This window comes from Canis lupus, chromosome 8 (genome assembly GCF_011100685.1).
Source record: "Canis lupus familiaris isolate Mischka breed German Shepherd chromosome 8, alternate assembly UU_Cfam_GSD_1.0, whole genome shotgun sequence".
NCBI classification, from domain to species: Eukaryota; Metazoa; Chordata; class Mammalia; order Carnivora; family Canidae; genus Canis; species Canis lupus.
The window spans coordinates 32,826,608-32,850,590 of record NC_049229.1 but is presented as its reverse complement, the minus strand read 5'-3'; the positions used below and the strand labels follow the sequence as shown (position 1 = coordinate 32,850,590).

Genomic DNA, 23,983 nt, shown 5'->3' with positions numbered 1-23,983 from the left:
GGTTGCAAGTTTGAGCCCCACTTTGGATGTAAAGATTTTAAAAATAAAATCTTAGGGGCAACTGCGTAGCTCAGTCAGTTAGACATCTGCTTTTGGCTCAGGTCATGATCCCAGAGTCCTGGGACTGAGCCCCACATCAGGCTCCCTGCTGGACAAGAAGCCTGCTTCTCCCTCTCCCTCTGTCTGCTGCTCCCCCTGCTTGAGATCTCTCTCTCTCTGTTAAATAAATAAATAAAATCTTTTAAAAATATATTAAAAATAAATAAATGAAATCTTAAAAAATACATCAGGTTGTAAACTTTCAATATATACAATTTTTATATGCCAATTATATTTTAATAAAACTAAACAATATAAATCAATTTTTTTAAAGTAAGCTCTATATCCAACGTGGGGTTTAAACTCATGACCCTGAGATCAAGAGTTGCATGCTTTACTGACTGAGCCAGCCTGGTACCCCAATATAAATCAATTTTTAAAATAAAAAATAATGGGTTTTTGTTTTGTTTTGTTTTTTTGTTTTAAAGATTTTATTTATTTATTCATGAGAGACACAGAGAGAGAGAGAGAGGCAGAGACACAGGCAGAGGGAGAAACAGGCTCCATGCAGGGAGCCCGATGTGGGACTCTATCCAGGGTCTCCAGGATCATGTCCTGGGCCAAAGGCAGACACTCAACCGCTGAGCCACCCAGGCGTCCCAATAATGGTTATTTAATAGATACTTGCTCTGTATGTAACTTGAATACAGGTTAGGACCAGGTAAGATTGAATGAATAGTTAGGATAAAAATTTGTCCATGTGTTATGACTACTTATATCTTATACTAGATAGAAGTTTATTTCTTTTTCATTTGAGTCAATGTGAAAATTTTTCAAGGCTGATGTGGTCATCTGTAGTTTAGACTATTCTCATTTTCGATTCTACTGACTCTCAAGTGTGGATTTGACTACATAATCTAAGATGACAACTCAGCCATCACATCTACCCTCTAAATAACTGGATGGAGGGCAGCCCCAGTGGCTCAGCGGTTTAGCGCCGCCTTCAATCCAGGGCCTAATATGAATAAATAAATAATAGAATCTTTAAAAAATAAAAAAATAAATAACTGGATGGAGTCAGATAGCCATCTAAGGGAGATGGGGAAATTTTGCTGTTTTCCTGGGTAGTCTGGTGTCCAGATAAAAATCTGGAGCTATAGCTAAACGAAAGGGATCTCACAGGACAAGTAAACGTTGTGTCAAAGCATGGGTTTCTTTCTTTCTTTCTTTCTTTTTTTTTTTAAGATTTTATTTTTTCATGAGAGATACACAGAGACAGAGAGGCAGAGACACAGGCAGAGGGAGAAGCAGGCTACATGCAGGGAACCCGGCGTGGGACCCGATCCCAGATCTCCAGGATCACGCCCTGGACTGAAGGCGGCGCTAAACCGCTGAGCCACCAGGGCTGCCCCCAAAGCATGGGTTTCTTAACTGAAGGTCATGCAAAGATCCCAAGAGCAAACTAACAAAAAGTTATAACTACCAAATGTATATGTCATAAAATTTCTTTTTCTCACTGATTAAAGGAGGGAAAACGTTGTTTCAAGTGTCTGTTCTATAAACAGGATTATCCAAAAGGGTTACATACAAATATGAGGGGCACCTGGATGGCTCAGTGTTTGAGCAGCAGCCTCCAGCTCAGGTCTTGATCCCGAGATCCTGGGATTGAATTCCGCATCGGACTCCCCACAAGGAGCCTGCTTCTCCCTCTGCCTACGTCTCTGCCTCTCCCTATGTCTCTCATAAATAAATAAATAAATAAATAAATAAATAAATAAATAAATAAATAAAACAAATAAATAAATAAAATCTTAAAAAAAAAACAAATATGAGTAACTAAAGATAAATTCAAGGGAGCATATAATCCACCTCACATGGGTGTTACAATGGTGAGACTCAATGAAGTAGGAAACAATTGGTTATATGGACACATGTTTTTTGTTAATTTTATGATAGTCACAGAGAGAGAGAGAGAGGCAGAGACATAGGCAGAGGGAGAAGCAGGCTCCATGCACTGGGAGCCCGACGTGGGATTCGATCCCGGGTCTCCAGGATCACGCCCTGGGCCAAAGGCAGGCGCCAAACCGCTGCGCCACCCAGGGATCCCAACACATGTTCTTCAACCTCAAGGAATCCATTCTCCTAACTCCTAGAATGTTCTTCCACCAAGATCCTTGACCTCTGGGTTGATTCCTTTTCAGGAACTCTCTAGTTCCTTAAGGGCAGGAACCATGACTGTCTTACTCATCACTGTGTCCTGCTGGCCTAAAATAGTGCCGGGCACATGGCAACCAGGCATAAATATTTGTTGGATGGATGAATAAATATACGAATGAAGGCCTCCCCCTAGAGAAAATCCCACTGCAATATGAGTGAGTGTGACCACAAGACATTGTATCCAATCTCAGCTAGCCTCTCAGAGGTAATCCTTCCCCTCCACCTTCAGTCACATCCCTCTTCCAGCCCTCTTGGCAATAATTCTAAAATCACTTTTTTCTCTTTGAAGCTCCCAGACTAAAAACAACAACAACAACAACAACAACAACAACAACAACAACACATAAAAAGAACTCAGTGGTCGGAAATCTCATCTTCCGATTCTGGATCCTTCAAAGATAGCCCAATCCATGGCCATTTCCAAATTTAGAGATAAACAAACAAATCTGCCCTCACACCCTCTAGTCCTCAAGCTCCTGCCCACTCTGTCCCTCATAACAAAGCTTCTCAGAGTAGCTCACAGTCCACACCTCTCCTTCCTCACCTCCCATTAACTACTCATGGGGACTGTGCTCTGACTCAGGCCTTCCTCACACCAACCAAACAGCAGGCACGAGGACACTGGTATTCCAAACTACCCTCCTTTTTTTTTAAATTTTTTTATTTATTTATGATAGTCACAGAGAGAGAGAGAGAGAGAGAGGCAGAGACACAGACAGAGGGAGAAGCAGGCTCCATGCACCGGGAGCCCGATGTGGAATTCGATCCCTGGTCTCCAGGATCGCGCCCTGGGCCAAAGGCAGGTGCTAAACCGCTGCGCCACCCAGGGATCCCAAACTGCCCTCCTTTTACTAGATGCCTTGAGTAGGAGTCATTCTCTCTTCCTTAGACTTCTGGGACACTCTCTCCTATTCTCCTTTTCTTCTGACTTCTTTTCAGCCTCCCTTGCTGATTCTTCCTTCTGTCCACCCCAGCATGCTGGTATTACCCGGGGCCTTGTCCTCAGCCCCTTCCTGTTCTTCTTCTGTGTAGAACAAATGGAAGTGAAATCTCCACTTTCATGTTATTAGCAACCACATGTATTCTGACAAACTCCTAAATATCTCTAGCCCATGAGTTTCGATTGATCTGTCTAGTTGACATCTGCACTTGCATATTTTACAGCACTTTGAACTCCACATGTTCTACAGTAGATTCAATATCTATTATCTATTATTCCTCGTTACTTCTATACTGATTAATCATCACCATCTAGCCAGATGCCCAAACCAGAACATCTTCTGTCTTCTTAGTGTTCCCCTCCTACACCAGCTGCATCCTTTGCCCTCTGTTTGTTTGAAGTTCTACCCCGAACATAGGCCTCGAACCCAGGACCCCAAGATCTGAGTCACATGCTCCACGAACTGAGCCAGCTAGGGCGCCCCCTACCTTCTCTTTTTAAATGCTCTTCTCCCACTTCGCTGCCAGACAGACATCAGCCCCTCCAAGTAGGATTGATCCTATCCGTTTTTGTGTATCCTATCCATTATGTGCTACCAGAAGCGGCAGGGGAGGAGGAGGGTTATATAAGATAATAAATGATTTTCATTCATTCAAAAATATTTATTTAGCACTTAATATATATCAGCAACATTTATGATTTGCTTAAATTATCACCTCTCTTGTAAATGAATATTCTTTGTCTTAATGACTGCCTGCTTGTTTGCAAGCATGTGTCATAGCCTGTAAAAATCCAAATCCTCCAACTTAAAATTGTCATTAACAAACACTATTGTTACTGTTGTATATTAAGGCTAGGGACACAGGCCAACAATCACACAAACCATTCGCAGATATGTTCGGCAGAAATTCTGACTTTAAGACTTGCGTGTTGCGTTGTTTAATTAGAAAGGAAATCTTGAAATATACCTGATCCTGCAAAGTAATTCTGTCCACAAAATGGGCAAAGGGAGAGGTTTCCCATTTTGTTCGCCAACCCGTAATTTGGTAGGAGGGGTTTAGGCTATTTTAATTAATTATTGCAAATTAAATATTTCAACAACTTGAAGTGAGTCCTTAAAAGAATGACAAAATATACATAGCTCCCCTCTGCTAAAACTGCAGTTGATGATAGAATTCCTACTGTCTAATCTATAAAATAAAACCCGAGTTTTCAGCTAATTCCGTTCTCTGAAACACAAAAAACAGTGCCACCCCAGTTAGATGCTTTAACATGCACGTTAATTTCCACTCACAGCTGTGGCAATTAGAAAGTGTACTTAATGGAGTGTCATGTTAATTGTTTTCAGAGTTAACCAATTTCTCCATTTAATTGTCAATTGATTAACCTATTGAAATGTTAAGTGACTCAGTTTCCTTCCAGAGTAAACAGCAGCAGCATATGGTAGCCTCATCAGCCGAAGGCAGCGCTCATTTGCTTGGATTCAATGTGCTGGTATTTTTCTACACCTCCCTGAGCTTTTAATTAGATGAGGCAATGTTACATGTATTTGTCTGCTGGAAAGGTTATCAGTGCTGCAGCTGACCTGCGGAGGCAAGGTTGAGTCTAGCAGCTTTAATAGAAACGGTTTTCAGCTATGACTGTTGTACTTGATTGCATTGTGATGGTAATTAACTCAAGACTGCTTTCCTCAGCGTGTGTGTGCGCGCGCGTGTGTCTTTCCTGTAGCACTAACTATGCAATGAGATGTTTCCTCTGTCACATATATGCACTTATTAAGCGCTCATTGGATTCTAATAAGCATGCAAATAGTCAAGAGTTTCTTCAGGCCAATACCACACTACTCGGGTTGCGGTGCCATTAAATTGGTACGACGTTCGTCGCCTGCAGCACATCTTGCAGAGGAAAAAGCCCTCACCCTTTAGTAGAATGTTGCTCCTTTATTTCCGTGTGGCTCATTCCCTCGGATCTTCACAACTATAAAGTCAAACTTATATCATGTTTGCAATTTAAGAACGTAGGGGGCCCTATAGTGTGGAGGGAGCGACGCTTGCATTTGGAAGCCTTTTGCCGATGCTCCGCATAGGGATGCCTGTGTTTCAGTGACCAAATTAGTATCAGATCTTGGTGGTGAACGATGAACTCAGTCTCCCCGTCTCTCGCACACTGTTTTCTGACGCTGGGTGTGTGTTGTTTGCGTGTGTGTTTTTCCTGTCCCACCCCATTGTTTCATTACGAGCCAACCCACAACTGAGCCAGCATTCTCACCCTTGATAATGTTGGTAGCAGGCAACTGAGACAAAATGATTACAAACCTATGTTGCGTTCAATGGTTCTTTAGGGGATTTCTCTCTTAATAGTTCTGGCTCATTCACATTTGATTCAGCACATTTGTTCTTTAAAGGAGGCATAGCTTAGAAGAGTTTCAGGGAGGGTTAATAACTCAACTGAAAATGGCCGCTCGCATTGTCAAAGCTTGTTTCTGCAGTTGCTCGGGGCTTTCTTCAGTTTTGCCGCTCTGCAGCTTCGGCCCAGTTGGTAAACAGCTTAAGTCCAGACATCTTTTCATTCTCTGAGCAGCGGATTGAAATAAAAATGCATATAAGTGGCGACTGACTGGCGCTGGCCTAACAATAGCCTGTAACATTATGCAAGGGTATTTACATAGGAATAAGGCCTTACCAAAGGAGATGGGGCAATTAATGGTGTGGGCCACACATATAAGGAAAGTTTGTCCAATCCTTTCCTCAATAAAGATCTTTTGTAAAGTGCTATGGAAACTCATGGAGGCCCCAAAGAGATTAAGGAAAGGACTTTCTCTGGGACTTTGGAAAACTATATATATATAGTTTTATATATATATATATACTATATATATAGTTTTATATAGTTTATATATGTACATACACACACACATATATATACATATATATGTCAATGAAAGTTTCAAAAAGCCAATTTATATTAAAAAATGCACGGAAGAGACTATTAATTCTGTCTCGTTTTGATCATTTAGGGGAGTTTCTCTAACCCTGTGAAAGAAGGCAGTTCCCCGTGTTTCAGCCTCCTCTCTTCCTTTCCTTTCTTCTTTCTTCTTTTCTTTAGGTGACACTTATGGAATAGAAAATAGCTTCTGTGATAAACAAGTTTCTTCGTTATCTTGTTTCCCTGTGGTCAGAACTGAAGCATCATCTTTAGCATATTTGGAGAGTTTGGCCATACTTCTTATTTCCAGTAATAACAACGAGAGGAATACTTGCCCAGTGACCAGGCCTAAGGGGAAAACCCTCAAGATTTTTCAGGAGGGTCGGGCAGCTGGCTGGCACAATGGAAATGAACCACCACAAAAACAGGGAGGGGCCCAAGAGCAAACGCGCAGAAACGGCCATAGAAGGATATGAGAAGCTTAATTCAAACCTAGACCTTTTCTAAGATACATGTCATAAAAGGCTACATATTTTGTCAGTACGGCTCAAAATTAGAAAGTCAAATGCTTGAATTACTTTCATCCCAATACTATCAAATATAGTCATTGAATTTGGGGTGGGGGGAGGAATGGGAAGCCCTCCTTACCCCGCCCCCACCCCTAGCCCACCAACCCCAGCAGTAGAAGACAAATCTGTCACATGTTTTCATTCTTATCAGAGGCTCACCATCTGCTTCTGCCCTTGGCCAGATAGCATTACTGTTATTATTACTTTGGATCAGAATACTTTTAATAAAGTATCATCAGCATTCTAAAAATAAGAGACAAAGGAATAACCCAAGCCCTCTGTGCATGTCTCATGACTAATGAAAGCATCTACTACCTATTTTAAGCAAAGCACTTCAGTTTTCCTTTTTTTTGTTGTTAATGTTTTATCTCACTCAAAAGACATTTTCTAAGGTAGAAGAAGTTTGGGACGGAGTGCTCAAGCTCTGTTCATACTTGCTAGTAAAACTGTTCTTACTCTCAAAGTTGCTTTTTATTCCATTTTCTCATTTACAGTCGGTTGCGGGAAATCCACATTCATATAGAATGAGTGAAATAAAATCTTAATGTGATAGTACATAAGCTTTGGATGCCTGTGTGTGTGTGAGTGTGTGTGTGTGTGTGTGTGTGTGGCGGTCGGAGAAAGTGATTTCAGCTGCAGCCCTTTCGAGCGGGCAGAAATCAATGCCTCATTCAGGACTATTGATCAGTACTAAATTAATTAGACTCCAAGGCTTATGGCAGTTGATAAGGCAACTTGTTAATTTAGTCAATGATAGTGTTTTCCCTAAAGCAGCAAATACCCTCTTCTTTAGAAAAGGCATTTCTAATACTTGCTGCCAGTTCTTTTTTTATTTTCAGTTTTCATCTTTCTTGTTTTCTTTTCTTTGGGACAGGAGTGTTTAGGGGTGAGTGGGCTGTGGGTGTGGGGAGATGGGTAAGTAAGGGAGTGCTGTAAAATGTATCCGCTGAAGTCCATCGGAAATATTCACTAACCCGCTCCTGTTTATCTATTCTCTCGCTTGGCATAATTTTGGGACGAAAGAAAGCAGCCAGATTATAACCCGGAACATGGATTTCCTATGGGGTTTTGGCCGTGTAGGGTCACTCCAGCCCCACAAGGATGTTCATTTGGAAGGGGCTACTTCCTAAACGTGCATTTACAATTGACTGATACATAGAGCTTGCTTTTGCTTTTCATTTAAACCTGCAACAGTGATGGTCATAGTCAGTAACAAAGACTTGGGCCCTGTCGGTAATGCAAACTGTGAATGGAATGAAGGTATCCCAGAATGCCCTGAACATAGGGCAGTACTTCCTGCTGGCTTAGAAGGACAAAAGGACAAAGCCCGGGAGTGTAGGGGTCCCACCAACAGCTCTTGGAGGCAACAGCCTGCTATCAGCAGCACTCCGACCCTCTGAGAATGCTAATAAGCTGGTGAAGAGCTCAGCTTTCTTGCCATAATTCTATAGTGTGGTTGAGGACCCCATAGAGCTCACTAAATAAAGACAACTAATTGAGAATTTTTTGCACATTTTGCTCAGGGGACTTGTTGTTCATTCGATTCTTTGGGGAGAATGTACCCCTACTGACAAGAGGAACTGATTGTTTTGGCAGCCTCATGTTACTCTTCCTGGGTCTAAGGCTGACTTTCGAAGTATGACAAAAATGTTTAATTTTGATTTTTTTTAATTATGTTGCTGGGAATTATTTTCGATCTCAAAGAATAGACGTTCCAGTGTTCATCTAAAAAAAATGCTGGCAGAGTTTTTTGAATTAAAGCCCTGTTTTTTCTTTTTCTTTTTTTTTTTTTCTCTTAAATTGTATTTTCTGTGGTGAGGCCTACATTTTTGTGTCTGCAGGTGACACGTTGATTGAAACTAAAATTAATAAATCAGCTGAAAAGCTCACACCTACAGTTCACAGCAGGGCCTGGAAAACACGTTTATAAAGGGAGCTTTATGCCCTCATATAAAGAAGGAATAAATTACAGAAGCACTTGTTGCCCTGAGACTTGATTTTGCTTTGCAATCTGGTACCTTATTTTTGGAGGCTTATTGTTAATCAACAGGTTCCTGGTTGCTTTAGCAGGTGACTTTGCTATTAATCTCTTACTTGACCATTATAGCATATTAATGAGGAGGTTTCTAGATGTGGCTCTATCTTCTGACCAAGGAATTAGTTTAAAAGGTGCACTTTTTACTCAATGGCTTGCAGTTAGCCATGTTGAGGACCAAATGCAAAGTAGCATTTTCTACAGCTTGTGTAGTATTAAGGAGTGTTTTACTAACATATGTGTCTTACTGTGCTTTTCTTCTCTCCTACACTTATTCCTTCGCCGTGGAGGGCAATTATGGAACTTACCAGCCTCTGTTCATTTTTTTAACAAAATAAAATTATATATAAATAACAAAATGATATCCTTTCTTATTAATGTGCACCCTCATTTTAATTAAACAATGTCAATTTTCTTTGGAGGTGTGTTTGGAATTAAAATGTATGATTTGGGAAGGCAAGACATTCAACATTTCTCACCAGAACTAGATTAATAAATGTCATTACAAGTGCAGGAATTTCACCATCACATTTCCCTTTAGAATCTGAGGTAATTGGAAATGGTTAAGCTTGACAAAAGGAGGAAGTAAATATACCTATGGGGGTAGTTTAGAAATATAAAGAAGAACTGAGGATTTAAGTCTTAAATTTGTAATTACAAGGATCTCCAAAGCACATAATGGTGCAAAACAGCCCAGACAACCCCACATATGGGAAGAATCGCTTTGTTGCAATCTGCAGATATTTCAAAGGACATCCTCTGGCAAAGCATTATTATTATTGTTCATTTCCTTTCAAATCTTCAGGACAATCTGGTCCACACCTCATGCAGGCTGTCTTTTTTCTAAACCTAGGAGATGTCAAGCTTGTGCTTTTCTTATTTTTAACTTTTTAAATTAAGGTTTGTGTCAATTGAGGCACATTGGAAGTCACTATCTACCTTGCCTTTTCAGACTAAGCCCTGAAGTCTGTTCATTCTCCAGGTTAAGATCAACACCATCATCTCTTTCAGTAAGGAATTTTCTGATTAGGTTTCTGGAGAGGAGGAGGTGAGTTCGAGATGTTTGTAGAAAAGCAGAAAGCTAATCAAAGCAATGCATGAGAGTGAACATTCATAGAACCACCACACTTCACATTACTTATGAAATTTTGTCCACAAAATTTTGTCCACAAAAATGCATACTAACAGAAATCATGAGCGTCACTCTAAAGTTGTAATATTAGGCCGCTCCCACAGATGGGAGGAATTAGAAATATGTTGTCTTTTTTAAAGTGTTGCTTAAGTTAGTTACCAGCTTAACAGTTCACTGTAATTACACTACCAAGCTGACCACTTTATAGCGAGCAGGGGACCTGCTCAAAATCAATATTGATTACCTAGAGCCTTGACCCTCATTCTAAATTTTTTGTCTAGGCCAGTAAGCTAGGGAGAATTTTGGTAAGGATTGCCCCACCTCTGACAACCACAAAAATCAAAACAAAAATAGTTGACTCTGTTTTTCTTTTTAAACTGAGGAAGAAAAAAAATCTGTTCTACACTGGACAGAAACAGTTTATGCCCCCAGTGACATGAAACCAACCGCTTTAGGTTCTCTGGTACGATAGAATATTGTATATGGGGTTGGGAGGTGGGGGGGAAGATCTCCTGAGGAGTGGAAGGAAAAGGAGGAAATAAAATTCAGATTAAAATAAATTAATGGAGTGACCAGTGTATTCTAGGAACAGTCAGGTTAATTCGTTTATATTTGTAGTAGAAATTTCTAGAAAAGAAAGTTCCAAATATATACCAAAGTATTGCAGACTGTGGCTGCTCTAGCCTGTGTTTATGAAGGACAGTCACTCTGAGAGAACGTTCCCCTCCCCCAGTTCTCCCTCAAGTACTTCCAGCTAGGGAGATTTTCAGCCCTTTTGTCTTTTTACAACTTAGCAAGATCAGACACATTTCTGCAATGCATATGCAGATTTCACCTCTTGTTACTTTCTCTAATGAGCGTTCACTTAATCAATTTGACAGTAGCCTTTATCCCCCACCCCCTTTTTTTCCTTCGCATCCACTAAGAAAGTTTTCAGGAAAAAAATGTTAACAGATTCAAGGGGGCATTAGCAACGTGAAATGGTAGCTGGCCAAAATGGGGGTGAATCGCAGGGCTTTACAATGACACTACTTTCCTGCCACCCCCTCTGTCCAACTTCTGAAAACAGGAAGCAGGTCTGCGAGTCTCATAAGAAAGCATGTATTTTAATAGCTAACAGGAAATGATTTTCGTTTGCTCTTTAAGAATTGAAGACAATTGGTTGTTATTTAATAGAACACTTGAACATAGTACTTTCACATAGGCTCATGTGCCCATTCAGCCAAAAGTTAAAAACTTTTGTGCAAGAGAGAGTCCTGCTAGTAGACAAGAGCAACCGATCCATGTTGGTACCCTCCCATCAAATTCCCCACCGGGACACCCTAAATCACAGGACCATGTTGGCCTTGTTAAATACCCCTCCCACCTGGGAGGAGGAGGGCAGGTGGGTTTCAGTCGAATGTAGTTCACTCTTTCCAGGGAATGGGCATGAGAACCTTTCCAGTTCTCAATCATATTCTCAACTCAGCTTCAAGCCAAATCTGCCCCTGGGTGATCCTTTTAACATATGACAATATATGGCCTAGCTACTAGGATGTAGCAGGTCTTTAAAAAAAAAAAATTTTTTTTAAACAGTTCCAGCCCCTCTTTTGCCTGCAGACAGCCAAAATTTCAGCCCTTGTGCAGCACCCACGAAGCCTGCTTTACCTCCAAGTGTGGCTGCCTTCTTCTTACAGTTCCCTCCGGCTCCCTCCAGCAGAATTCATGTCCTTCATCTTAGCCGGTTTTGTAACTCACCCACTTGAGTCTCTTTCACTTGGCCGTGGCCAGAAAAATCACAATAAAAGGAGAATGGGGAGGGAAGCCCTCTACCCCTCCCATTCCCTCTCTCTGTTCTGTACTTGGTCTGCTCTAGTTTTGCCTTTTCTGATAACTCACAGTACCTTTCTGATAACTCACAGTACCAGCATCTATCCATTGAGTCCTACCAACAGCCAATTGTTCACCTTTTACATTCTAATTGAATAGGAAATGTGGTTTTAAGAGGATCAGGATCTGGTCCCTATCTAGAGTTTATGACTTGGGCTTATTAGGTCACTGACAAATCTCTCTTTTCCTGACCTTTTTGATGAAAGGTGGGGATCTATGCGGCCGGCTGCCTACCTTCTCTAACTTGAACAGCTTGTTCTAATTTGTGGGCCGAACCCGTCTGCTGTGTACAATCTCCGGGTAGGGTTCCTCTGAGGTCTGGGAATGAGCAATACTTTATGATATAGAGTTAGCAGCCTGACTTCAACCAGGACATTCTCAAGCGATCGAACGGAGTTGATTCATTGTCTGCACTAATGTCATCTGAGCTCTTTGCTTGTTATTGGCAAAGCCAAATGGTAGGTCTCGTCCCATCTCAAGACCTATTGAGCCAGAATCTGAATTTTAACCAGATCCCCAGATGATTCATATGCCCATTTCTTTAATCACCTGAGGATCTTTGGGAAGGCAGGGATATACCCTACCCATTGGAGTCATTTCAATTCATTCTCTGTCTTCTAATCACAGTCCCTAATGAGACAGAGAGGATATGAAGTTTGAGATGGAAGAGAAAGAGGAATAGTGGGAATCAGCAATTGTAACTCTATTATTATGAACCTGATCTTTAAATATGCAAATTTAAAAATCATTTTAGCGTACATACAATTAAAAATATATGCTTTCAGGTCCCTATTTCTTCTGGAAATAATTTGTAATTTTGTCACTCTTTTTTCTTTTTTTTCTTTTGCGAAACCTTGAAATGCCTTCTCCTGCATTTGTCCTTTCTGTTTAGTGAGCTAGTAATTTAACCCTGATTTCTAATTTTACTTAAGAAATTAAGATTCGTTTCTATCTAAACTTCATTCCAGAAAACCTTGTAGTTTTCCTGAGTTTATAGAGGACCTCTTGGGGGTTCCTGGCACCTGCTGGAGAGGACACCCCCCCCCCCAGCCAAAGGTTTAACCATTCTTTCTCCAACACGTGAGCACTCTCTGCCCCCGAGTCCCTGAGCAGAAGGACAGTGAGTGAGGGCAGTAAGTGGAAAGAGCATGGCCCCCAGGGCAGAGAGGCTGGGACTGACAAAGCTGGATCCACCATAATGAACGCGTGCGACCTTTGGCAAGCAACTGAACGTTTCTCGGGCACTGGATCCTGCTCAGTGAAAAGAGATCATAACTCAAAGCGTTGTTGGGTTGGTAAAAGAGGTAAAATTTCAAAAAGGTCTACTGCAAAGTGGCAGGTTGGTAAATGCGGAGGAGAAGGTGTTTTGCTTTGTCTTGTGCTTTCTTGGCAAGGTCTCTGAAGAGCTAGTCAAAAAGGAAGTTAGGCTGCCTCGCCCCTAAGAGCAAAGGCCCTCAGTTATTTGGAGGTAGGTGAGAACCCACGCTCTTTGGCTTGATGATTATAAATAGTCCCCACTTATTAAACACCTGTGATGTGACTGTGACATTTGGAAAGTGCTTTAACCTTCCTGGATCATTCACCCTTGCTCTGTGAAATGGAGATTATAATGCCTAATAGGATTGCTGAGGTTGGTTAAAGAAGTTGCTTTACATTCATTATCTCATTGAATTTTCCAAGCAACCTGGTGTAATAGGCCACTTTTAGCCCCATTTTACAGCTGAGGACACTGAGGTTCAGAGACATCAAGTGATTCACTCAGGGCCATGCAGCTGATAAGTCAAAGCCAGGTTTGAACTCTGGATCTCTCTAACACAAAATTTATGTGCTCTCCTTTATACTCCCCACACCTTAGGGAAACTGATAAGTAAAAGGGAGACCAGATAAAGGGAATTACTTGAGTCTTTTCAATCCTTAATAACATTTCAGTTCAATTCCAAGAAGGGCAGTGATTTTCAAACTTATCTTTTTTAATCTGCAAAAAAATCTGCAACTAACTGAGAGGAGAGGTTCCCTCTAAATGGTGTCAAATCTTGGCAGTATTTTAATATAGCAGTTCTTTCACTTCCGAAGGATTATCAAGTTGGATGTCCAGTCCTGAAACGCAGCAAGATTTGGTTCTTTACTCTGCCCTGAATAGAGTCAGCTTCAGTTTCAGGAAGGACAATCTCTATCAAAGGTCATCATGTCCAGGAGCAGATGGTGCTCAGAATTATGGGTTTGTTATAAACCAAGATGAAGTGACTCCAAAGTTGAACCCTCATTAATGAAAAGGTGAGTCACCCTAATTCAGAAAGAAGGGGCTTGAGGAATGATGGGAAATCAAAGTGTATCCCTTGGGGACCAGTTGAGGAAGGGAGAGGCAGAGAAAAAAGGTGGGAAATGGGAGGAGAAGGGGTTGACAAGAGAAATATACTTTTAAAAACGGCACAGACCCGGGGGTGCCTGGGTGGCTGTCTGTTACGTATCTGCCTTGGCTTAGGTCATGATCTCAGGGTCCTAGGATTGAGCCCCATGTCGAGCTTCCTGGCCAGCTCTCCTTTTCTCCCTCTTCCTCTCCCTCAGCCCCTAATCCACTCGTTCTTTCTCTCTTTCATAAATAAATAAAATCTTAAAACGGCACAGACCATCCAAACTCAGGCTGTGATGCTGAACTGACATCATGCATTCTTTCCAGTGATCAGCATCAGCATTTAGTCCAAATAGGTGGGAAACCTATTTCCTATACAGTCTGTTAAACAATGTGCGGGTAGCTATGGCACGTGAAAATGCTTGTGTCTGCAAATTATGTGCTCACACATAGAAATATTCTTGAAAATCTGAAACGGAATTAGACTTGATAACAATTGCATTGCTGTGAAAATATGTCTCTTCTCCTTTGCACTGGGGGCAACCTAGAGGTAAAATGACCCTGACCCTAGTTAGGCTGGACCTTCAGAACCCCAGCCTCAGTTGGCTTCCCTGTTCCTTGCTATTTCCTAGAACTCGGGTGAGGGTGTACCTGTAGGATAGTGTCAGATTAAGAACAGTATTCCAAATAGATCAAGATCATTATTTGCTCTGAATTAGTGTTATTGAAGTGCCCTGTTTTACATAAAGTCCAATGGAAGTTTTTTAAATTCTATTTGCTTATAATATAATAGTATTATGGCTGATAATAAGATGAGCTGCATTTTAGAGACCTTTTGATTTAAAAGAAAAAAGAAAGAAAGAAAGAAATTTGCTAAGATAAGCAATTTCCCTCTCCCTTATGTAGGACTTTCTTCTTTTAGCCATTTATTTCTTGCTCAGCAAAAATAACAAGGACTCTAGAAGTCTGCTTTATTAATAAAGGTAGATGTAATTTGAGAGTGGTTGATGAAGCCAAGATAGCTTTCCAATTCAAATAGTTTGAAATCTAACATGTCTGATATTTAAGGTGAAATATAAGCATCCTCTTATTTTTATAGGTAAAAAAATTCAAACACCCCTTCCTAGTAAAATTCTAAGCACAGCAATCTCTGCTCCAGGTTAATCAGCAAGGCATTGCTGTGTTAAGGTTGCTCAACTCTTTTTTTTTTTTTTTTTTTTTTTTTTTTTTTTTTTAAAACTTTTTTTTATTTTTATTATTTATTTATTTATTTATGATAGTCACAGAGAGAGAGAGAGAGAGGCAGAGTCATAGGCAGAGGGAGAAGCGGGCTCCATGCACCGGGAGCCCGACGTGGGATTCGATCCTGGGTCTCCAGGATCGCGCCCTGGGCCAAAGGCAGGCGCCAAACCGCTGCGCCACCCAGGGATCCCAGGTTGCTCAACTCTTACGGAACAATTGCCAAGCAAGCTCAATCTCTTGGAAGCTGAACCCTAAAAATAAGAATACCCTAAATATTTCTGTTTGGGGATTGTTATGTGGTTGTTAGGTACTTTTTCCTCCCTAATCAAATTGTCTTCTTTCTGTGAGGCGGAGTCCTTGTCCCAAGAAGCCCCCTGGACTAGTAACTCCCTAATCTGTCTGCCTCCGGTTTTATTAGGTAGAGGGCATTGAGTGATAATGTATGACTTTTTTTTTTTTTTTTTTTTAAACATAGACAGGTTTGTTTTTCTAACTGTCAGCAGTGTTTTGGCTATTTTGAGAATGTAGGACAGGGTTAAGGATTAGTACCAGCATTCTCTTTTCTGTGTATCAGAGCCGCTTAGCAGTAATTAATCAGGACATTAGGTTTTGTAGTCTTGGTTCAGGTCATTTGCCTATGAGCTGCTCGAGCCTTTTACAAAGGCATACTGCATATGTTTCTGGGTACCTTTTTGAGAGAAGATTTAAATTGGCCAGATGAATAATACTTTGTTACAAGTGTTTTGCCCTAGGCAAAAAGGTTTTCTTCATATTATCATAGCCTGAAGCTGCAATCCTCAAGCTTGATGTGACTGGTGTTATACTGTCACATGGCAATGATGTAAGAACAGGCCTCTCTGTGTCAGACAAATCTGGATTTAGGGGAATTATAGCAGATGTTGCAAAATGGCAACAGTTTAGCAAGTTCCTTTTATCCCACTGTTGGGAGGCAGGACTACTAAGTGTACCAGACAGAAAAGAATGTTTTCTTTGATCCTTTACACTCTAGGGTAGGGACTTCCCCAGTTAGAGAACATCGTTAATGATACAGTTATACAGTCACTGATGGATCAGAATACAGAATTAAGGGTGGGATTTGTGTTTTTTGGGGTTTGGTTTTTTGTTGTTGTTGTTGTTTAGTATTTGTTTTGATTGAGCTTAGTATTTGTGGTCATTTACATTGTAAGCTTCAGAAACCCTCTAAGGTTTTATTCTTGGTAAAGAAAGCCTAATTCAGTGGAATAAACTGAATAACAATAACAAGAACTAAGCCACACAAAAAATATTTTAACCTTGGCAGCCCTATCCACTCACAGCTATATGTACAACTAAATTATATGAATTCTAAGAAAGGGAAAAATAGAAAATATGGTAGATATTTTAGTTTTCACACTCTAATGAGTATTAATGAGCATATTCAAACACATTAGATAACAAGGTACACTGCATTATCAGTGTTCAGGCAAGTCATAGTTTCTTAAAAGAAAAGGCGGTTTTCAAAAGCTGTGGCTTTCACTGATCTAGATTCTTTCACATTATATTCTAATAAAATTAATTCATACGTATGATCAAGGTAAGTAGGTAGATGACAGTGATGTGGCAACAAAAACAAACACAAAAGACATTCCCTGATGGAAGTGAAGCCAGGTTTGATTTATGGGAAGAGTGTTGATTGTTGCTTCTGTGTGCATTTCTAGGACTCTCTGAGTCTCCAGAACCTTCTTTTGGAAATGTAGTATTAAATGTCACTGCAGCATGTTATCCACAGAACTTCAAAAGAAGTTCTGCAAAAGATAGCACGTGTATGCAGGACAACAAGAAATAATTCCCACTGGGTAAAGATTTCCAGTGATTATTAAAAGACACACAAGCATAATACATTTACTGTTTTTTATGCAAACATTTATTGATCATTTCCATTGGAGCATTAGATGGTGAAATGTGTGCAGACATTTAGACCATTTCTTTAAAAGGCTTCTAGCTTTTCAAAGAATATTTTTGAATTTTTCAAAGTATTTTTATTTGGAAAATGTGATCACTGCCTCGAGCCCCTGAAATATTTAGTGTATCCTAATTTTTCAGACCATTTTCAATAAGACAAAGAAAAAAAATGAAGCTAAGGTATGTTTAAAGGACATTAGTGTAGGTGGCTGCACGTTGTACGTTTTTTGGAAGATATCAAAGGTACGGACAACACAGAAGCAGTCTGAAAGAAGACTGTCAATAATGCTGCATCATCCTTTGTGAAACACTATGTCTAGTTGTATTTGATTATCTTCGTTCATTTCACCTACTTTACCACTGTTTGACCTGAAGAAAGGATCTGCTGACACAGCATAGAGAATGTTGGGGAAGATACTGGATTTGTCATTTGAATAATAGATATTATATAGAAATGGACTATAATACATACATTGCCATCCTTTAAAAAGATAAACCTATGCCCTCAAGATAAATATGCTAGAAATCAATGTAAAGCTCACATTTAAAAGATTCCCAAATCATATTTAATTTCAATATAAAACTCGCTACATCCGTCACACTAAGAGCTTTAAAAATGGGAGCTTCCTTAAAAGTGGCTCAACCCTAACTTTGAATTTGAGATTACACGATAAAAGGCACATATTTATTGGCCATCGTTCATCTAAACTGCTGACTGAATCCTTTGCCTTGATTTAAATTAACCTCTTAATCACCCAAACCCAGGTCAGTAACACAATTTATATTTGGTTACAAAGACAGCCATGATGATTGGGTTAAGTATTGTACTACATATATGGGTTTTTCTGCAGACATGAGAAGGGGAAAAAAGAAAGTGGCTTTGTGAAACCTGCTGTGTCTAAGAGTCTGAGGGACAGCTAAAAATCTTTCCAGTAAAGAGTTTCGGTGTGTGTGTGGGGGGGTGGGGGGGGGGGTGGGAAGGTTTCCCCTGCTTTCCTTGCAATGTCTGTCCCATATATTTCAAAAAACAGAAAATGCATATCTCTTTCAGAAATCCTGATACAACTCTCAAAAAATCCTGGCAGCAGACCGAATTCCCACATATACGTAGCTCCATCTAAGAAAAATTTGGAAGAGTTTGCAGCATCTGTTGTTCCACTATTGAAATAATTCACAGTTAGCCAGAGTAGGAAATGCAAACAATCCTCTTTCATATTTGCATACTTGGAATTTGGCTTTTTGATTCATGATTGTTCCCATTAGCTTTGAAAATTCACGTTTCTCTCTAGTTGCATGTTTTGCTTGAGTGAGCTCAAATTATGCTCTTGACTCAAATATTATTACAAGTGTAAATACTTTGGAGATGTCAGTGTCTGCCACTGATTTGGGGGTATTTGTTTTATTGATTTTCATCTGGCGAGTTTAAAATATGAGCAAACTTTTCATGGAGGGTTTGGGGCATTTGTTTGAACACTCCTGGAGTAATTGGAAATGCAACAATTGTTTAAAAAGTGGCATTGTCCATGAAAAGATTTAGTGAGGGATGAAGAAATTTCTTGAACCTAAAGACCTAATCTGGTGATCCAATTCTCCCCACTGTGTCCATTCCCGTGAAACTCCATTTACTTGCCCCTATCCATCACTAGCGCCCCGCATCCTACCTAGCCAATCCTCTAGGTTTCCCACATTGTCTCCTCTTTTGTCTTTTCAGTCTAAACAGAAGAACAACAGATAGGGTTCTGAAGGGCAGGGAGCATCAGGAGCTGCAGGAGAATGGCTGAGATGAGGGTCAGAGTCCTGCCCCTACTGCCAACAGTTACTAGGGTTTGTGCTGCCCGGCTGAACAGTGTTCAAAGGCTTTGCTGGGCTTTGTTCCACTGTGTAGGGATTAGGCCTGGCGGTCTGAGAATTTGCCTTCTAATTAAAAAGGATAAAAGATAGAAGTAGCATTAGACTAAAACAGAGCAGTGATACTTCACAGGCTGATTTTTTTTTAAAGTCACAAGACAACGCTAGAAGTTGTCAGGATATTTTATTTCCTTAGTATTCTACCCAAATTAAAAAGGGAAAACTTTGGAAACTCTTCCCAGCTGTTTGCATGGCACATGGAAGTCTAATTGCATCTAAAATATCTGCTGTTTACAGTGAGACTGTTTGGTGGGGGATTTGCAGCCAGATTGGAGAATGAAGGCTGCTTCTAGAGCTACCTTCCTCTTTTTCAAATGCTGGCAAGAAATTAATTCTACCAAAAGTGAATTCTGCTTTTCACTTCACCCCAGTGTGCCTTGCTCTCAAGCTTCCAATGCTTACCCTACCTATTCTCTTTTCAAGGATCAATCATTCCTTTCATCTCCTTGCAGCTGTAGACACTATCTTAACCAGGTGTGAAATGCAATTAAGAAATAATTCTGACCTCACAGTCTTTTTAAAATTCTTAATAGCAATCTGAGGAAGGGCAATTTTTAATCTTTTAATCATCAGTACTGCTATGTGTCATGACAGTAAATGTGATTCTGTGCCTATATTTTGTTAAGAGAGAAGCCATCCACAGACTCAGGGGCAGACTGGCAACATCAAAACAGATGATGCACCATCTTAAAATGCGCTTGCCTGCCATCCAGCGCGGCCCTTTTTGTCACATATGAAGAACTATATGCTGATTGACACTTGTTGACTTGAAGGAACGGCTGAGAGTGATTTGCCAAGTCCTCCAGAGACTGGTTCTACCCACTGTATCGCAGGAAGGAATCTGAGGTGAGAATTTCTGTTAGAAATGCTGATGAGATTATATAAATTAGTTGAGGTGGGTTTTTTTTTCTTTTTTTAGGGGAAAAAAGGGAGGAAAGAGTTTTGTGGAGGACTTCAGAGTTTCAAAAGCCACTGAGCTCAGATTGCATACAAGTATAAAGGAATGCTCCCTCGTTCCCACAGAGCTCATGTTACGTCATGAAGCCAAAGGACCGAATTTCTTATTTTCTGCTTTTCTTATTTTTGTTTTCAGTTTGCTCAGCATAAACAATAAAACCCCCTCGGTGAAGGGATATTTTTAAAGCGTGAAATTATAATGAGATTTGTCTGTATATTTCAGAGACACACATAAATATGCTTATGCTCACTTTTCTGAAAAATCCATGTCATCATTACTATTATTTTGCTAATTTTATCCACTTCAGCAAGTCACGAGTTGATTACATTGGACATAAATGGAAACATGGAAATCTTAGGAAGGACACAGAGCTATCTCACCACCTACCATCTAATTTCTTGGGCTAAGTCTATAAATAACGTAAATACTGTTTTTGTCATATGACAGAACCCAGTATTTCTAATTTTCTAAACTTTAGTGGGTTTTTTTTGTCTTTTAAAGCCTAAATGGAATTAATATGTCAGTGGCTGTATCTTGAAAAAAATGTATGCATTACATTATGCAACCATACAAAATATTTAAGAAACAATGCTTGTGAAATAATACACATCGACTTCCATCATCAGCTTTGTGTAAGAGAATAAAAAGGTTCTCTCCAGTTCTGAGTTCAGGGACAGCCATGGTAATTTATGTTAAGTTTCAGTCCCTTCTTTTATTTTTGTCTTTTTGAGATGACCATTCCCCCTGCTGATTTACCAAATGTAGCAAAGCTGGGTCTGCTAGTTCCACTCTAAAGAAAATAAAGATAATAATCTGATTTAGACATTGAAGAACATCAGTATGAATGACAACAGTAGTAGGTAACAGTGAGTCAACACTTCCCTTTCCAGTCCCAGCTTCTCTTTAGCATTTAAAATATGTCAGCTAGTCGTACAAAGCCAAACCATTTTGAGAATGTAATTCACAATATTTTGGCTTCTATTTTTCACCGGCTTCTGAGTAATATATTGTACAAGAAAGAGGTCTTTGTTGTGTTTATAATACATGTATAACCTGGTGGGAAGCTGAATAAAAAATGTATATTATTTGCATAACTTGAACTAAAGAACCTAATGCATTATTGGGTCTTGAATGTCTTAAATTTAAGTGAGTTGGCTTAAGAGTAATATTACTCTATTACTGTTCTGTAATTCATATAATGAAATCATACGGCTAAAAAAAATTTAAGGTTTTAACAATGATAAGTGGAACCTGATTTTTGAACTCCTTTTTAATGAAAACAGTAATTTATAAACTGGCACATGTGTGCCCCTTTTTGTTTGCTGACAATAAAGGGCTGTTGAATTTGTATCCTTTCATCGGCTTTCCCCTCCGTGTGTGTGTGTGAGAGAAGCCCATTTAGCCTAATGGTACAGGCACCAAGGACTAACTACTTCCTGGAAAATCAAGGGATCTGCTTCCCAGACACAAGGACTGGAATATCTGGATCCTCGTGCAACTTTCTGTGTCCAGACAACCCCCCTGCCAACCAACCTGTCTCCTTTGAGTCCACCATTTGAGCCATTGAGCAAGTTGCACTAGACTCAGGTTCCAATGCTCTCCAACTTTACACTATACACAGGAAAGGAGAATAGACTTCACATGGATGGTGGGGTCATCTTTCAATCTTATAGGTGAGGGATGTCTTCCTTTAGTAGAAACATAAACCCATAGCAATGCACCCTACCCCACTCAGGAAATACGCCTTGGTTTTTAAAATAGCTGAACTTACTTAATATTTGCATATAGAGAACAAGTTCTTAATGGTACTGAGAGACTCACCTTGTTTGCCTGGCTGAGTGTTCTAACTTACAGCTAAAGAGAGATTATTTTTATCAATCCACATTTGGAAGTAAAGGATATACTGTATAACCGATGTTGGAATGCTCCCTTCTTCCTAAACCAAATAGATATTTTCTCTATGTGTATTAACTATTTAACTTCACAATTATTAAAATATTTCTTGGAAGGACCCTAGAAATGACAAAATTAGTGAACTGAAAAATAAAAGAAGTGATCAAATGTACAAAATCAAAGAGAGATTGTTTAAAATAAGATGTTGCACATTTAGGATGGATATACTCCTACTTATTGTCAAATACAAACTACATTGCCTCTTAGTAATTTGATTTTAAATTTTCTTTTATTTATTTTTATTTTATTTTGTTTTTTAAGATTTTATTTATTTATTCATGAGAGACACAGAGAGAGCGAGGCAGAAACATAGGCAGAGGGAGAAGCAGGCTCCATGCAGGGAGCCTGTTGTGGGACTCGATCCCAGGACCTCAGGATCACGCCCTGGGCTGAAGGCAGGCACTCAACTGCTGAGCCATCCAGGTGTCCCCCCAATTTTTTTTAAATTTTAAAATTGCTCTGAAGTATTTTTACTGACTGTACTTTTTCCTACAGTTGATGTAGTTGGTTTCCTTCCTGTGAACACAACACTACAGGTGTGACTATAATTATAGTTAACTGTAATCTAAATGACTATGTTAAGAATGTAGTAACTCATTCTTTTTAATTTTAATTTTAAAAAGCAAGGTCCGAAACAGACCAGCTCAAATGCAATATCCTTTCAAAAGATTAGAACCATCACACTAGTTCTGCAAATGGCATCCTAAAAATCCTTCTGGTTGACTTTCTGCTTTTTGTTTCTGGAAGGAGGGTAATGGGGGAGGGGAGAGTTTGGAGAGGAGGCGTTGGCTTGAAAAATAGACTTGGACGAATTGCAAGCTCTGAAAACAGATTTCTTTATCTGCAAGCCAGGTTGGAGCGCATCCCCAGACTGCTATTCTGAGCCACCTCGTCCAGTTGAGAAGACTGCCATCTCTAGGATGGCATATGAGCTGGATGCTTTTTCACTTGCACGTCTCTGGACTTTTTTCAGCCTTAGGTCTCTCCTAAGCAGGAAAATTCCAGTTTTGCCAATCTGCGTTTTGGCGATATGGACTACCATCTACCTGTGTGGGGCTGAGATCATAAAACTCCTTTTACTGGCAATACGATGTGGATTGGAACGGAGGTCATAAGGTAAATAGCCAGTGCCTTATCCTCTCAGCCAAGCCCTTGATAAGGGGCGTTCTTTGATGTTGAGAACGATAGTTGGCTTTTCAGAACTTATATCCAAAACTGTAATACATAATGCATTTGCTTTCATCGTACAGCTGCTGATACATGGTTGAAGGTTAATTTAAAGATTACTTAATGAGAAGAGCTACTTTAAGTCAATCAAATGCTTTAGAAAGCAAAAATGATCCTCCACTAACAAAAAATAAAAATTGTAAGCAAATAAACCTGCAGTTTTCAACTTCTTCCCAATCATTCATTACATGTCTTCTTTTAATACAAGCCAGCAGCTGCCTAGTTGAATCCCTCTCACTAATGATGCCTCCTTCTCCATGGCTGCATCATGGTAAAATTATTTACACCATGTAGAAGAGGTACTGTATACTATAAAGACTACTACTGATGCATGGAATGATTATAGCTTCTATATTGGTAGTAAAGGGTTTCCACCTAACATCTAATTCCAACAAAAGCTGTTTACTTTCTCACATCCTTCGGTTCTAAAGATCATGTCTCTTCTTTGCTTACCTGAACAACATAAACATGGAGTACACACACACATTGCCTTTTCACAGGTTTGTGCTAGACACTCTACCAGGGAAAATGCTACCCACAATATCCATGACTTCTGCAGTTTTTCCTTAATAAAATCACTGTTTCATCCGAGCCCAAGAACCAGTAATCTGATTCTTTCTCATTTTTCCTGTGACATTTGGTTTTGTTGAGCCTCACCCTCACTGGATTTCAGATGTT

At 39.8% G+C, this 23,983-nt stretch overlaps 1 long non-coding RNA gene across 1 annotated transcript in view; it reads left to right on the top strand.

The window, feature by feature from the left end:
* LOC102154529 overlaps window positions 1-23,418 on the top strand; it is a 47,416-nt gene extending 23,998 nt beyond the window's left edge. Inside the window, exons 3-4 of the long non-coding RNA XR_005362880.1 lie at window positions 19,794-20,013; window positions 22,931-23,418. This is a non-coding gene — a long non-coding RNA (uncharacterized LOC102154529). The remainder of the gene's footprint in view (window positions 1-19,793; window positions 20,014-22,930) is intronic.
* The last annotated feature ends 565 nt before the right edge of the window (window positions 23,419-23,983 follow it).